The sequence below is a fragment of the Macaca thibetana genome, chromosome 4, assembly GCF_024542745.1.
Source record: "Macaca thibetana thibetana isolate TM-01 chromosome 4, ASM2454274v1, whole genome shotgun sequence".
In the NCBI taxonomy this organism is placed as follows: domain Eukaryota; kingdom Metazoa; phylum Chordata; class Mammalia; order Primates; family Cercopithecidae; genus Macaca; species Macaca thibetana.
In genome coordinates this window covers 3,090,117-3,104,712 of record NC_065581.1, presented here as the reverse complement: position 1 = coordinate 3,104,712, position 14,596 = coordinate 3,090,117, and the positions used below count along the sequence as shown (strand labels likewise).

General features: G+C 46.4%; 4 protein-coding genes across 39 annotated transcripts in view; 1 reads left to right on the top strand and 3 right to left on the bottom strand.

Moving 5' to 3' along the window:
• The window catches only part of PSMG4 (proteasome assembly chaperone 4), a 201,208-nt gene that overhangs the window by 21,569 nt on the left and 165,043 nt on the right, over positions 1 to 14,596 (bottom strand). The window contains exon 1 of one of the 9 annotated variants that reach the window (XM_050787280.1): positions 4,937 to 4,955. The exons of 7 other annotated variants lie outside the window; for them this stretch is intronic. The gene's annotated coding sequence lies outside the window, so the exon portion shown is untranslated. Of the gene's footprint in view, positions 1 to 130; positions 135 to 4,936; positions 4,956 to 14,596 lie in introns of those variants that run through there. One more of the 9 variants, XM_050787286.1, reaches the window with a different exon arrangement.
• The window catches only part of LOC126952529 (tubulin beta-2A chain), a 759,189-nt gene that overhangs the window by 671,020 nt on the left and 73,573 nt on the right, over positions 1 to 14,596 (top strand). The gene's annotated exons all lie outside the window — the stretch shown is intronic.
• The window catches only part of PRPF4B (pre-mRNA processing factor 4B), a 908,191-nt gene that overhangs the window by 843,740 nt on the left and 49,855 nt on the right, over positions 1 to 14,596 (bottom strand). The window lies entirely within an intron of this gene.
• FAM50B (family with sequence similarity 50 member B) overlaps positions 1 to 14,596 on the bottom strand; it is a 667,415-nt gene that overhangs the window by 616,159 nt on the left and 36,660 nt on the right. The gene's annotated exons all lie outside the window — the stretch shown is intronic.

Here is a 14,596-nt window from a genome sequence, read left to right as displayed (position 1 = left end):
TGAAACCAGGCCGGATTCCTGGCATAAAGTCTATGCTTTTCCCACTCATTCCACGTAGCTCCCAGTGCTTTCTTCTATGGCAATGGCATTGAATGCCGATCCCTCTTCTCAGTCCTGACTCCTAGACTTTCCCCCCAACCCCCAAGGTGATGGGATAAAGAGTAGGGCCTTTGGGAAGTTAGTGCTGTTATCAAAAAGGCCCCAGGCCAGGTGCAGTAGCTCACGCCTATACTCCCAGCACTTTGGGAGGCTGAGACAGGTAGATCAACTGAGGTCAGGAGTTCAAGACCAGCCTGGACAACATGGTGAATCCCCATCTCTACCAATAATACAAAAATTAACCAGGCGTGGTGGCACTCACCTATAGTCCCAGCTACTTGGGAGGCTGAGGCAGGAGAATTGCTTGAACCCAGGAGGTGGAGATTGCAGTAAGCTGAGATTACATCATTGGACTCCACCCTGGGCGACAGAGCAAGATTCTATCTCCAAAAAAAACAAAAACAAAACAAAACAATACAAAGTAAAAGGCCCCAGAGAGCTGCTTTCTCCTTCAGCCACATGAGGACACAACAAAAAGGTGCCATGAAGCAAAGAGCCCTCACCAGACATGGAATCTGCTGGCACTTGATCTTGGACTTCACAGCCTCCAGAACTATGAGCGATAAATTTCTGTTGTTTGTAAGTCTAAGACACTTTGTTATAGCAGCCTAAAAGGACTAAGACAGTCACTCATTCTATAACACTGATGATAATTGTTCCAATCACTGGGCACCTACCCTGTGTCAGGAACTACATTATGAGCTTTAGGTGTTGACATTAACCATATCGGGAGGTATTAATATTCCTTGTTTCCACCATTTCTTAGTGTGCCATTTGATTCCAAATGCAATGCTCTTCCCACTTGGCTCTTCTGTTTTGTTTGTGCAATCTGGGTTTACCTCAGAAGTGTGTATTTAAGGTTCTCTCTAGGTTAGACAGAATGTGGCAGCATGCCTGACGATGTCACCCACTGCTTCTCTTATACCCCGCCCAGCTTACCCCTTCCCTCTGGGCCTTTTATAGGACCTTGTGTTTAGTCCAACAACAACAATAGCATCAACACCCATAAACAAAACACCTCTGCATATAATACAATGCGCTTGCCTACTTGCTGACTGAAAGAGCTCCCGTAGCTTCCCAGGTGCTGCCGTGCACCTGGAGCAAAGCCCATCTGAGGCTGAAGAAAGGCTGAAGAACAAATAAGTCACCACCTGAATCCTGCCCTCCAGCCAGCTCTCTTCATCATGGAAATTCTTGGAGAAGAGTGGAAGGGAACTGAGAGGAGAGGTGGCACCTTCACGGATTCCTCTTTTATCTTTCCAGACTTCATGGCTGAGACAGAGCTGACAGCAGAGAAAACAGGCTCATCAAATCCTGGCAGAATCTTTCGATTCTAATAGGCAGGTTGGGGTGTGGTGGCTCACACCTGTAATCCTAGCCCTTCGGGAGGCTGAGGCAGCAGGACCACTTGAGCTCAGGAGTTCAAGACCAGCCTGGGCAACATAGGGAGACCCTGTCTCTACAAAAAATAATTTAAAGAAAGTTGGCCAGGCATCATGGCATGCACCTGTAGTCCCAGCTGTTCCGAAGGCTGAGGTGGGAGGATCACTTGAGACCAGCAGGTTGAGGTTGCAGTGAGCTGAGATGGCGTCACTGCACTCCAGTGTGGGCAACAGTGGGAGACCGTATCTCAAAAAAGAAACAGACTCTAATAGCTGTTCAAGTTAAATAGTCTACAGTCTGGCTTTACGCTAAGGTAAACTGTCTTCTCACAGCTGGAAATGAAAATCCCCTATAGTAGTTGGAGAGCTCCCGACCCCCAGCCTCCCAACCTACCACACTCCAACCTTGTCTATGCCACACCATGTACACTTTTCTAGAAGAGACCCCTTCTGCTGCCCCACATTTGCCACAGTGGGCTCCTCAAAGTGCTCATCTGGGAGACTGAAGATTCCAAGTTTCCAGCCCCGAGACTGGAGCCAACAGAATCCCTTTTCAAGGACTTAGCATTTGGGACTCACAGAGATTTCCTCTCCCTCAGTGGGTGACTGGGCTATAATAGTGGGCTTCAAAGTGAAGCTAGTAGATTGGGGACATGAAGATGTTGGAGGGGTGCAGAGTCATGAATAGCTGTCAAGGATTGGTTTCCAGATCTAAAACTGACACCTGTACTCTTTCCGACACAGACATGCTCTGCTGGCGAGTGTTCCGGTTCCGAGAGCTTGTCTTCCTTTTTCAACCACCTTTCAAGCTCAGGCTTCCCCTACTGCACAGAAGAAACACAAGTCTCTTCCCTTCTGGAATTGCACCATGCGCACTGCTCCAGGGCGTGGAAACTCTCTGATACCAAACAAGGGACAATTCAAGAATAAATGGCACCTGAGTCCCAGGAGAGCAAAGCAGAGTGAAAAAAGAATTAGTGAGTGATGTGGAAAGGCCAACATCCTTTCATCCCAGAGTAAAGCCCTGGCAAGCCTCCAGGCCTCAGCACTGCCACTGCCTTAGAGCGCAAGAACACCTTTTGTGGATGGGAAAGGACTCGGGGTGTGATCAGATTGGCTGCTGAGAGTATCATAGGGAAGTGCTGGATGCCGGATAGGTTCATGGAAAGAAGTATACACAGATGAGGAACAGCAGAAAGGCATGGTAGGTGGAAATCACTGGAAAAAGTAGAAATCATCATCACTTATTAACAAAGAATTGAGTTGAATTATGTGTAGAAACATGGAGGGGTGATAGTATTGAATTTTACATTCACTTATTTTGGCAATATAGTTTAAGGCGACCATTTTTCAAAATGATGGACAACGCAAACATCTCATATACATAAGAAGGAGAAAGGGCTGGGTGCAGTGGCTCACGCCTGTAATCCCAGCACTTTGGGAGGCCGAGGTGGGTGGATCGCCTGAGGTCAGGAGTTCGAGATCAGCCTGGCCAACATGGTGAAACCCCATCTCGACTAAATACAAAAAAAATTAGCTGGGAGTGGTGGCACAAGCCTGTAATCTGTAATCCCAGATACTTGGGGGGCTGAGGCAGGAGGATTGCTTGAACCCGGGAGGCAGAGGTTGCAGTGAGCCAAGATTGCACCATTGCACTCCAGCCTGGGCAATGAGAGGGAAACTCCACCTCAAAAAAAAAAAAAAAAAAAAAAAAAAGGGAGAAAGATTGGAGAGGCATCTCCAGGGCAGAAGACAGGCCTGGGGTCGGGCAAAAGTGAAGGCAGCCACGTGCAGCTTGCTGGTTACACACACGCACACACACACACCAGTGTACCCCCACATACTCAACCACCTGCCAAAGGCACAGAAATAGGCCTGTAACTACCCTTGGTCTTACTTGGTCTTTTTTAGAGTACTTTCAATGGTTAGGCTAATCACACTTAAGAATAATTTTTGACCAACCCAAATGCCCATCAATGACAGACTGGATAAAGAAAATGTGGCACATACACACCATGGAATACTACGCAGCCATAAAAAAGAATGAGGTCATGTCCTTTGCAGGGACATGGATGAGGCTGGAAGCCATCATTCTCAGCAAAGTAATGCAGGAACAGAAAACCAAACACCACATGTTCTCACTCGTAAGTGGGAATTGAACAGTGAGAACACATGGACACAACGAGAACACATGGACACAGGGAGGGGAACCTCACACACCGGGGCTTGTTGGGGGGTGGAGGGCAAGGGGAAGGAGAGCATTAGGACAAATACCTAATGCATATGGGGCTTAAAACCTAGATGATGGGTTGATATGTGCAGCAAACCACCATGGCACACGTATACCTGTGCAACAAACCTGCATGTCCAGCACATGTATCCCAGAACTTAAAGTACAATAAAAATAAAAATAAAAAAATAATTTTTGGAGAAACTAGATAGATTCAAGAAATGGGGAAGGGAAGAGGAGGAAGGAGAGGCAAAGCAAAGAAAGAAAGTCAAGTAAGTAAGCACCCAGAGAACAAGCAGCAAGGTGAAGGAGCAACACCCATGTCCTAGAGATAGAAGATTTACAAAGTCTGTGACCACTTATTTTAAATATTTGAGAACCCAAACACTGGAAGATAATATTGGGGTTGGGAAACTAAGGCATGAAGTAACTTAAAATGAAAATATTGGCCGGGCGCGGTGGCTCACGCCTGTAATCCCAGCACTTTGGGAGGCCGAGACCATCCTGGCTAACACGGTGAAACCCCGTCTCTACTAAAAAATACAAAAAACTAGCGGGTGAGGTGGCGGGCGCCTGTAGTCCCAGCTACTTGGGAGGCTGAGGCAGGAGAATGGCGTAAACCCGGGGGGCGGAGCTTGCAGTGAGCTGAGATCCGGCCACTGCACTCCAGCCTGGGCGGCAGAGCGAGACTCTGTCTCAAAAAAAAAAAAAGAAAAAAGAAAATATTTCCCCAAAATGACACCTATATATCAAAGAAAGAAAATGATTTAAAACAAAGGCAGGGTGGTGGTGGTGGTGGTGGTGGTGGTGGTGGTGGGGAGGACATCAGATATCTGAAATCTGGAATGTCACAGTTATGGAGCTTGGACCCGTGACGACAATGAGAATAAGATGAGGGCATCCAGGTCTTACCATCTGACATGAGGAAGTGCGATATGATGGGCAAGGCCACACATGGCAGCGGCCTATCCCATCTCTTCTCACAGCTCCCCAGTGTTGGGGGAAAGGAGGAAGCATGTTATTATTCCCGTTTACAGGTGCGAGGCAGGGACAGGACGGACATTGTGTCCAAGGCCTCTTAGCTCAAGTCTGCAAAAGGCAGAGGAAGCAAATCTGGGTGGGCAACTCCTCTTCTGAGTGAATTAAGCTGCCTCCTGCTGCCATCTAAATTAAAATTGACGTTGTAAAAACAGTGACCCGCCAAGAGGGCCTGCCATCCAAACCTCCCCCTGGCTAACCTGACAATGGACCTGTAAGTTTGGAAAAATAAGTTCACCTTCGTCCTTCTGTGCAGTATTTCTGCAGTGGAATGACACATGGAGGAGAGCCCGGGGGTAAAATTCATTTCTCATCGAAGCTTTAGTTTTTCCTGTAGTGTAGGAATAAAGGAGTAATTTTTGGTTGTTACAGGTGGCTAGCACTGTTTAGTTTGGGTTTTCCAACACAATTTGGCTTTTGATTTAGAGATCACCTTGGTGAGGATCCCACAATGACTAAAGACATGAGTTTTTAGGCTGAGAGTTTGTTTATTTGTTTTTTTGTTTTTTTCCGCAGAATCAGTTACTTATTTTCCTGTGCCAGGTAATCTACAATCACTGAGAGAGAGAAAGAGAGAACAAAAGGGGGTGAGGAAGGGAAGTCAGGTCAGGGATGGAACAGTGTCATTATTGAAAGTGTCACTGTGACTCAAATAACCTTGATGGCACTTGGTCTAATAAGCCGTCACAGACTCTTTTCATTACGCTGTCATCAAAGTCATCTGCAGCCTTTAATTACTCAGTCTCACCACACTCTATTTAACAGGGAAAAGAGGAAGGTATGGAAAAGAGTGAAACTGGCATTAAAAATCCAATAAAGGGCAACGAGGAGGAAACAACAAAAAAGTGGGAAACTGCAGACCTGAGGAATCACGCTTTTCTAACGGTACAGCTTCACCTGCCGTGTTTGCTTATGGAGGACAGAGACTTTTGTCTGATTCACCTGCTGCTGTCTTCGCGATGCCTAGAACACTGCCTGATGCACAGGAAGTATTTGTCAGATACATTCCATGGCTTCTAATGCCATTTGCAAGGATGAAAGTTGGGTGTGCCTGGCTGTCTGTCAATACTTCCAAAGGCCTGCAGGACTCCCCAACAAGTGTCCGGTTCACCAGAAGGAGGACTGCAGCCACCCGCATTGTCCTGGGAAGGTCAGCCAGGCCTTCTCCCAGTGTCCGTCTGGGAAAAGCCCCGGTGTAGTCTGCTCGGTCCTACACCCAGAATCATGCGGGCTTCAGGAGCCAGCATTGTGAAGCAAGGGGTAGCTTCTCCCCTTCACCTCCCACTCAGCAGAACGCACTAGCCCTGAAGGGAGCTGAGTCTGAAAAGTTCCGGTGCCTTTAAAGGCACTAGAGGCAATGTGTTGCCCACTCAGGTACTGTGTGACTTAAATAGGTTTCTAGGATAAAGGCAACTCGTAGCACAAAGGAACAAGTCCCAGGGAGCGGCATCCCAGATCATTTGATTCCTGAGCAAAGGAATTATTATGATGTGGAGGTGGGGACCTCCTTATTACACTTCAAATTACAATAAGGTTGTAAGGGTTTTTTCTTCCATTTTGAAGTACTTTGACAATATTTTTGAACTTCAAAAGTGTTTATTAAAGGTGTTTTCACAGCAGTTTCATCATGTTTAATTTCTTAATTACTGGAATTGATGCTAAATAAAGCAGGCAAGTAATACTTCAGATGGCTTCATCTTCAGAGTCTTCTTCATTCGTGACTCAAAATGCACAATTTTGGCCGGGCACAGGGGCTCATGCCTGTAATTCCAGCACTTTGGGAGACTGAGGCGGGCGGATCACCTCAGGTCAGGAGTTTGAGACCAGTTTGGCCAACATGGTGAAATCCCATCTCTACTAAAAATACAAAAATTAGATGGGCGTGGTGGTGTGTGCCTGTAGTCCCCGCTGCTTGGGAAGCTGAGGCAGGAGAATTGCTTGAACCCAGAAGGCAAAGGTTGCAGTGAGCCGAGATCCCACCATGGCACTCCAGCCTGGGCAACAAGAGCAAAACTCCGTCTCAAAAAAAAAAAAAAAAGCACTATTCAGGACAGCCTAAGCAAATACAAAATGGGAAAATGGAAATGGATTCGAAGCACGGGGGACGTTCCACTCACTGTCACACTGAAGGACACACTGAGTCCTCCTGTGAGCCGCCGCTAGAGAAGCTAGAGAAGGGACAGCTCTGGAGCCTGATGACGTTCTCCGATCTTGCACAAGGTGGAGACAAACAGTCCTTCTGTGCTGGGACAGGATGAGGGTGAAGCGGTGATTTCAGGTCAGAAGCAGAGCCTTGGGGACCGATTTTAAAGGACGAGCGCTCTCCGGAACCCCAAGAGATGGCCCTGACTGCATGGGAAAGCGTGTCTCACCAGTGCAATGTTCTCTAAGTCTGGAGGAGGAGGATTCCAGTGGGAATGAGAGGCAGAAGGCAGGGAGGCCCAGAAGCCCCGCATGGCGAGGATGCATCCAAGTGTATTCTGTAGGAGTGACCAGTGGCCGCGTGGGTGGTGAGCAGGGCTTGTTTTCCTCCAATATCAGCATACAGAGCAGGGGAGCCTGGTGAAGGTTTCTCTCTGAAATCATGGGTTCAGCTGTATTAGTTTCTATCCAAGGCTGGCATAGCTCACCTTCCATTCCAGCAAGGACAGTGGGCCAGCTGTCATGAGCCTTCTCACCATGAGGAATGGTCTGGGGTGGTGTGAGATCTCGCTGTTGGCCATAATTCATTCAACATTTCTTCACTTCTCTGCTTGTAAGTTTTCATTTCCTCTGCAGCTGGTAGCTTCTGTCATTTCTTTTCCTATTTATACCAGTCCTGAATCAGCTTCTTTTTCAGAACCATGCATTTCCCTCTGTAGAGGTCATTAAGAATCTCTCCACTTTCTGCTGCAAGATTTTTTCTTTTGTTTTTTGGCAGAATTTTGGTTGACTGTCATGCCTACATGACCCCTCATCAGTCAGTGTATGTTGGAAACAAAGGATTTGGCAAACATTTGTCCATCAGCTCTTCATCCTCCTCCTTCTCTGATTTATTTAAAAAAGAAAAAGAGGCCGGGCATGGTGGCTAAGGCCTGTAATCCCAGCACTTTGGGAGGCTGAGGCAGGCGGATCACTTGAGGTCGGGAGTTTGAGGTCAGCCTGACCAACATGGAGAAATCCCGTCTCTACTAAAAATACACAATTACCAGGGAGTGACGGTGCATGCCTGTAATCCCAGTTACCGGGGAGGCTGAGGCAGGAGAATCGCTTGAACCCAGGAGGCAGAGGTTTCAGTGAGCCGAGATCGTGCTATTGCACTCCAGCCTGGGCAACAAGAGTGAAACTGTGTCTCCAAAAAACAACAACAACAACAACAACAAAAATTCTTACTCCAGTGATCTGCTTCAACTATAAAATGCAATGTTTTAAAACTTTAATTTCCTTCTCTCTGCAAGCAGGAGTTTCTTATATATCTTTCAAAGATTTCACATATGATTTTGTTAGTTCCCTGAGTTCAGTGGATTTCTTATTCCAATCATCTTTCCCCAGTATTTGTTCCATGCACCTCTGAAATTTGGTTATATTTTTCTTATGCTTGTTGGAACTTGGCATTTTTTTTAAACTTAGCCTTTATTGTGACATATTTTTCCCTCTGAAAATTTAACACAAGCTATATTAAAACGTGTACTTTTTCCAGAGAGTATTGGCTTTTTTTTTTAAGATGGAGTCTCGTTCTGTTGCCAGGCTGGAGTGCAGTGATGCATTCTCGGCTCACTGCAACCTCTGCCTCCCGGATTCAAGTGATTCTCCTGCCTCAGCCTTCTGAGTAGCTGAGACCACAGGCATGCTCCACCACGCCCAGCTAATTTTTATATTTTAGTAGAGATGGGATTTCACCATGTTGGCCAGAATGGTCTTGATCTCTTGACTTCATGATCCCCCACCTCGGCCTCCCAGAGTGCTAAGATTACAGGCATAAGCCACCGCGCCCAGCCCAGAGTTTTGGCTTTCCAGTAGTTTGTCCTGTTTCTTTACATGACATTTGTCCTTAGCAGCAAAAATAAGAGTGGCTTTTCTCCAGGAATCCCATTCCCTTCTTTAGACCCCCTGACCGTCTCATCCTGCTCACCTCAAACACAGCTGTGGTCTGTACCCTGAGTTCCTGAGAAGATGCTTTGCAGCTTTGATCTTCTGCCTAAAATCTCACAATTGTTTAAGAGTCAGTGTTTTCCTGTGGTAGTGTAGTTCTATGCAGTCTGTTGTTCCATCCCTTGATGTCTTCTACTCTTTGCAGCAGGAATAGCTTCCAGAATAAACTGACAAACAGCCAGGTAATAATTCCAACCTCCAGGGAACCTGGCAGACCCCCAGCAGCACCTTGAAAGAGCATGTCAACATCCTTCCTGAAGGCATGGAGCTTTCCACAGGGAGGGACTTTGGCATTTGTCTCTAGGCTGGTTCAGAGGCACCTCCTTCCTTAGTTCACAGGCTGTCACACAGCCTCTGCCAGTGCCTGCAAAAGCCTCTGCATGGCACTTTGACTGTGAGACCTACTTCTCCATTCTCTGGGGTCCTTTTATCCACCCTACACAGGACTCACAAGAACAATTTTTTTTAGTTCTTCTATGTTCAAAAATATATGTTACCTTTAAAATTAAAAGGCAATGTAACTGGATATAAAAAATCCTTGGGCACATTTTCCTTGAAAATGTTATACAAATTGTTTTTTTATCTTCTAGCATTGACTATTGTTTTGGAAATGTTTGAAACAACCCTGATTTCCCCACCCCACTTACAAGAGTGACTTGATCTTTTTTCTAGCTTGCCCGGAAGATCCTTTCTTTATCAAAGAGCTCCAGGAAGTTGATACTTCTTATCTTTCCTCAATTTCCTAAGAACTGGGGTTTGCGTTTCTGTTCTCCTCCATTGGGTGACTTCTGAGAGAAGCAGAAAGTTTACTTGGTTCTGTCTTCTCCAGACCTCATCACCAAGACAGCAGTCTGTTTCACACCCTTGATTTGCATGCCAAGAAAGAGGGTGCAGACTAGTGGGCCAGTTGAGGTGGCTCACACGTGTAATCTCAGCACATTCGGAGGCCAGGCAGGAGAATAGCTTGAACCCAGGAGTTTGAGACCAGCCTGAGTAATATAGGGAGACCTAGTCTCTAAGAAAATAAAATATAGGCCTGGTGCGGTGGCTCACCCCTGTAATCTCAGCATTTTGGGAGGTCAAGGTGGGCAGATCACAAGGTTAGGAGATCGAGACCAGCCTGACCAACATGGTGAAGCCCTGTCTCTACTAAAAACACAAAAATTATCCAGGCATGGTGATGTGCGCCTGTAATCCCAGCTACTCAGGAAGCTGAGGCAGGAGAATCACTTGAACCTGGGAGGCGGAGGCTGCACTGCTATCATGCCACTGCACTCCAGCCTGGGTGACAGAGCGAGACTCCATCTCAAAAAAAAAAGAAACAAAGAAAAAGAAGAAAAAAAAGAAAATATAAAAAACAAACAAATAAACAAAAAAAAAACAAAGTGCAGGGGGCTGGGCCCAGTGGCTCACACCTGTAATTGCAGCACTTTGGGAGGCCGAGGCGGGTGGATCATGAGGTCAGGAGTTCGGGACCAGCCTGGCCAACATGGTGAAACCCCCTCTCTACTAAAAATACAAAAATCAGCCAGGCATAGTGGTGGGCGCCTGTAGTCCCAGTTACTCAGGAGGCTGAGGCAGGGCAATTGCTTGAGATCAGAAGACAGAGGTTGCAGTGAGCCAAGATCACGCCACTCCACTCTAGCCTGGGTGAAACAGTGAAACTGTGTCTCAAAAAAAAAAAAAAAAAAAAAAAAGAGAGAAAAGAAAGAAAAAAAGAAAAGAAAGTGCAGACTAGTAATTCAACTCTGATTCCTGAGGAAGTATTTCCTTCTCTCCTTCCATTCTGTCTTAACCAGAAATCTTAGTTATGCACTACCAATATAGACAAACAAGGGTGAAAACGCAGGTGCAGGAAAATGGCTGTAGGGAAGTGAAAGATAATGCAGAGGAGGGCACATCATCAGGGGCCCCACCGCAACCACCACAGCCAGGAGCCACGGAGTCTGGGAAGCATGGGATGTGGGCTGGACCTGGCCAAGAGGTAATTACGGAGAAAGAGGAGGAAGGTTTCTTTGTACTTATCTCAGAACAATCTGCTCCTGCTTCAGGTTAGAAGTTCTTGGGGGCTTTTCCTAATTGCCTTATATTTGTGATTTTTTTTCACCCAAGTTCTGTTGTTATTTGCCCATACTTAGTTTCAGGCAATGTGGAAGGTATAAAGGCCAATGAACTAACTCCAATCCAATTGGGAGGTCTCAGAATGGGGCAGGCAAGAGCATCTGTTGGAGCATGGGAAGAAACTCAGAATTTCTGTTTGTTTCATGTAAAAATAAATTATGCTTTAGGTAGTTAGAGTTCAAAATGACACAGGTGCCCTCACAGGATGCTTATGTTTTGTGGTCATGTGTCGTGAATTGTTCCCTGGAAAGGGAGATCCATAAGGGAGGAGCTGTAGCTGGGTTTGCTGAGCATATTATCTCCTGTTTGTTCCCCTGACTCACACAACTGGCAAGCGACTTTAAAGCCTACAGCAAAGAAACTGGAAAATGAAGAGGACATTAGTGATATGAACACACACATAAAAATAAGGAAATGGCCAAGTTGACACTCTGCTCTTTTATATAAGCTCTTTGTCAAGCCCATTTCAGGGTGAGAAAGTCATGACGAACCCCAAGTCTGCCTATAACTGGAAGTTGTAGAAAAGTTGGAAATATTAACATCTGATATCATTAACAATGTACCTCACACTAAGTATATTGTGCCTTGGGATATTAGCTTATAAGAATAAATATATATAATTTATGAATAAATAAATATACATATATTGGGAATATATACCCTCCTTTTTCTTTTGTTAGTAGAGATATACAATGAAACTCATTACACCACTGCTTTGATGTAATAAATGCAAAACCTGTACCAGCCCTATGATGCAAACTTGGGGCATAGAGCATAGGCCGTCCATTGTTCCTGGCAGCTAGTGGGATATATCGCAGAGAGATGAGCTGCATCGTGAAGAATGAGTGAGAGGCCCTGGGTGAAGAAGCAGAGAGGGTCATTCTGGATAATGGATTAGTGTGAGCAGAGACTCAGAGACTTCAGAGAGCATGTCCTTTTTGGAGATCAGCGGGCAGGTTAATGTCTCCTGGAACGGACTGCACATAACAGATGGGTGGCGAATAACACTGGAAAGGTAGGTAATGTCCAGATTGAAGGACCTGAATTCTATGCTAAGTATTTGGACCGCACACTATAAGGACTGCATATAACAGATGGGTGGCGAATAACACTGGGAAGGTAGGTAATGTCCAGATTGAAGGACCTGAATTCTATGCTACGTATTTGGACCACACACTATAAGCACTACAGAGTTGACGGAGATGTATGAACAACCTACAGAAAGGGAGAAAATATTAGCAATATGCCGCAGACAAAGAACTAATATCCAGAATTTATAAGGAACTTAAATCAACAAGAAAAGACTCAATAACCCCATTAAAAAGAGAGCAAAGGATATGAACAGACATTTTCAAAAGAAGACATACAGTCGCCAACAAACATGGAAAAAATGCTCAACATACTAATCATTAGAGAAATGTAAATCAAAATCACAATGAGATATTGCTTCACAGCAGTCATTATTATTAAAAAGTAAAAAACAAAACAAACAAACAAAAAAACAGATATTGGCAAGGCTGCAGAGAAGAAGCAATGCTTATTTGCTGTTGGTACGAATGTAAATTAGTTCAGCCACTGTGGAAAGCAGTTTGGAGATTTCTCAAAGAACTAAAAATAGAACTACCATTCAACCCAGCAATCCCATTACTGGGTATATACCCCCCAAAAATAAATCATTCTACCAAAAAGCACTATTCACAATAGCAAAGACATGGAATCAACCTGGGTGCCCATCAATGGTAGAATGGATTAAGAAAATGTGGTACATATACACCATGGAACACTACACAGCCATTAAAAAAAAAAGAATAAAATCATGTCCTTGGCAGCAACATGGATGCAGCTGAAGGTCATTATCCTAAGAGAATTAATACGGAAACAGAAAACTAAATATTGCATGTTCTCACTTAAAAGTGGGAGCTAAATATTGGGTGCACACGGACAAAAAGATGGGAACAATAGACGCTGAGGACTCCAAAAGGAGAAAAGGAAGGAGGAGAGCAAGGGCTGAAAATCTCCCTATTGGGTACTACGTTCACCATCTGGGTAACCAGGTCAATAGAAGCCCAAGCGCTCAGCATGACGCAATATACTCTTGTAACAAACCTGCACATGGACTCCCTAAATCTAAAATTAAAATAGAAATTTTAAAAAAGAAGCAGGCTGGGCGTGTGAAGCCCAAAGAACTCCGTCTGAAAAGTGTTCTGCTGTTTCTGCAGTGTGGCTACAGTCACTGCCCACCAAGTATCTAGGGCCCAGAGGCACGGGTGTTGCGGTCTGGATGTGTCCACCTGGATACACACGGTTTCAATTCATTTAAATGGCAAACAAAGGTCTTGGGCAGATTTCGAAGAGAAGCGGTGAGCTGCGAGACATTTCCGAGCAAGAGCTGATGTGGAGGGTTTCCAGGGCCGGGTGAGGGTCCCTCAGCCACAGCGATGTTTTAGCCTCCACGGTGGAACTCAGAGGCTCCCCCGCCACAGCCTCCCGCCTGCGCTCATGCGCTTCCTCCAGGCCTTATTTGTAAGTCTGTTGATTTCGCAGACCGCACCTTGCAAGGAGCACACGGTCCGTCTTAGTATTTCATAACCATTTCTTCTCTTTTTGTTTTCTACCCGGCCTGGCTCTGTGTCTAGGACTCAGCGTGCCTTCCCGGGGCTCGGCCTGCCCCGCCTGCCTAAGAATCTCACAAATCATTGACGGCATGGGGGAGGGGAGAAGGGGAGACGGCCTGTAGCGGGGAAACGGTGCCCTGGAAGCCAGGGTTCTACTCCCTCCGCCGATTTGTAGGACAAAGAAGGCAAAGCTCTTGCGTGGAAGCTCGGCCCTCTCAGCCCCGACCGAGGCCGTTATAACTCAAATTCACGACCTCTGGGGATGGAAAACACCCGGCCTTACCGAGGAACAAAGGGCAAGTGTTCCCGCACTGCGCCGCGTTCGTGGGCTCGGGGTTTCCGCTGCTGGGTCCAGCTTTTGGTTACCTTGCTTGGCTGGTCCCGGCGGGGCCCACGGCTGCGGAAGGACAGGGCTCTGGGGCTGCCACCCCACCGCCCCTGCCATTCAAGAGTGCCGGGCGGCTCCGCCCGGGCCTCTCGCTTCCCAGGAGGAGGAGGGAAGGCCTGGGGGGAAGGGGGAGGGCAGTGGAATAGAAACTGGGGAGCGACAAAGCTGAGAAGGCGCAGATTTTGGCGGATTCCGGGAGCCTCCTCCACTGTGTCCTTTCCGCAGTCACAGTATGGGGCTGCGACCGCTTCCTAGCCCCCATGCCCCGGGCATTTGGCTCTTTCACATAAATGTTAGGATTGGTAGCTTTCCAATATTTCTAAATGGAGAGCTATGAGAAGAGGTGGGGTGTGTGTGTGTGTGTGTGTGTGTGTGTGAAGGAAATAATGATGGATTTGCAGCCTCTTTCTTTCAACTCCTCTTCATTCATTGGCTAAGTGTTGGTTGCCTAGGAAACCGCGTGCATCTCGACTGCAGAGCCTGCTATGGGGGCTGCAGGCTGGGTTTTTTGGGTTTCAAGCGGTGAATCCCGGCAAGCAGTGAAGAACCCTAATGCTAAATGTCTAGTAATTTCAATAACTGTGTCAAAAAT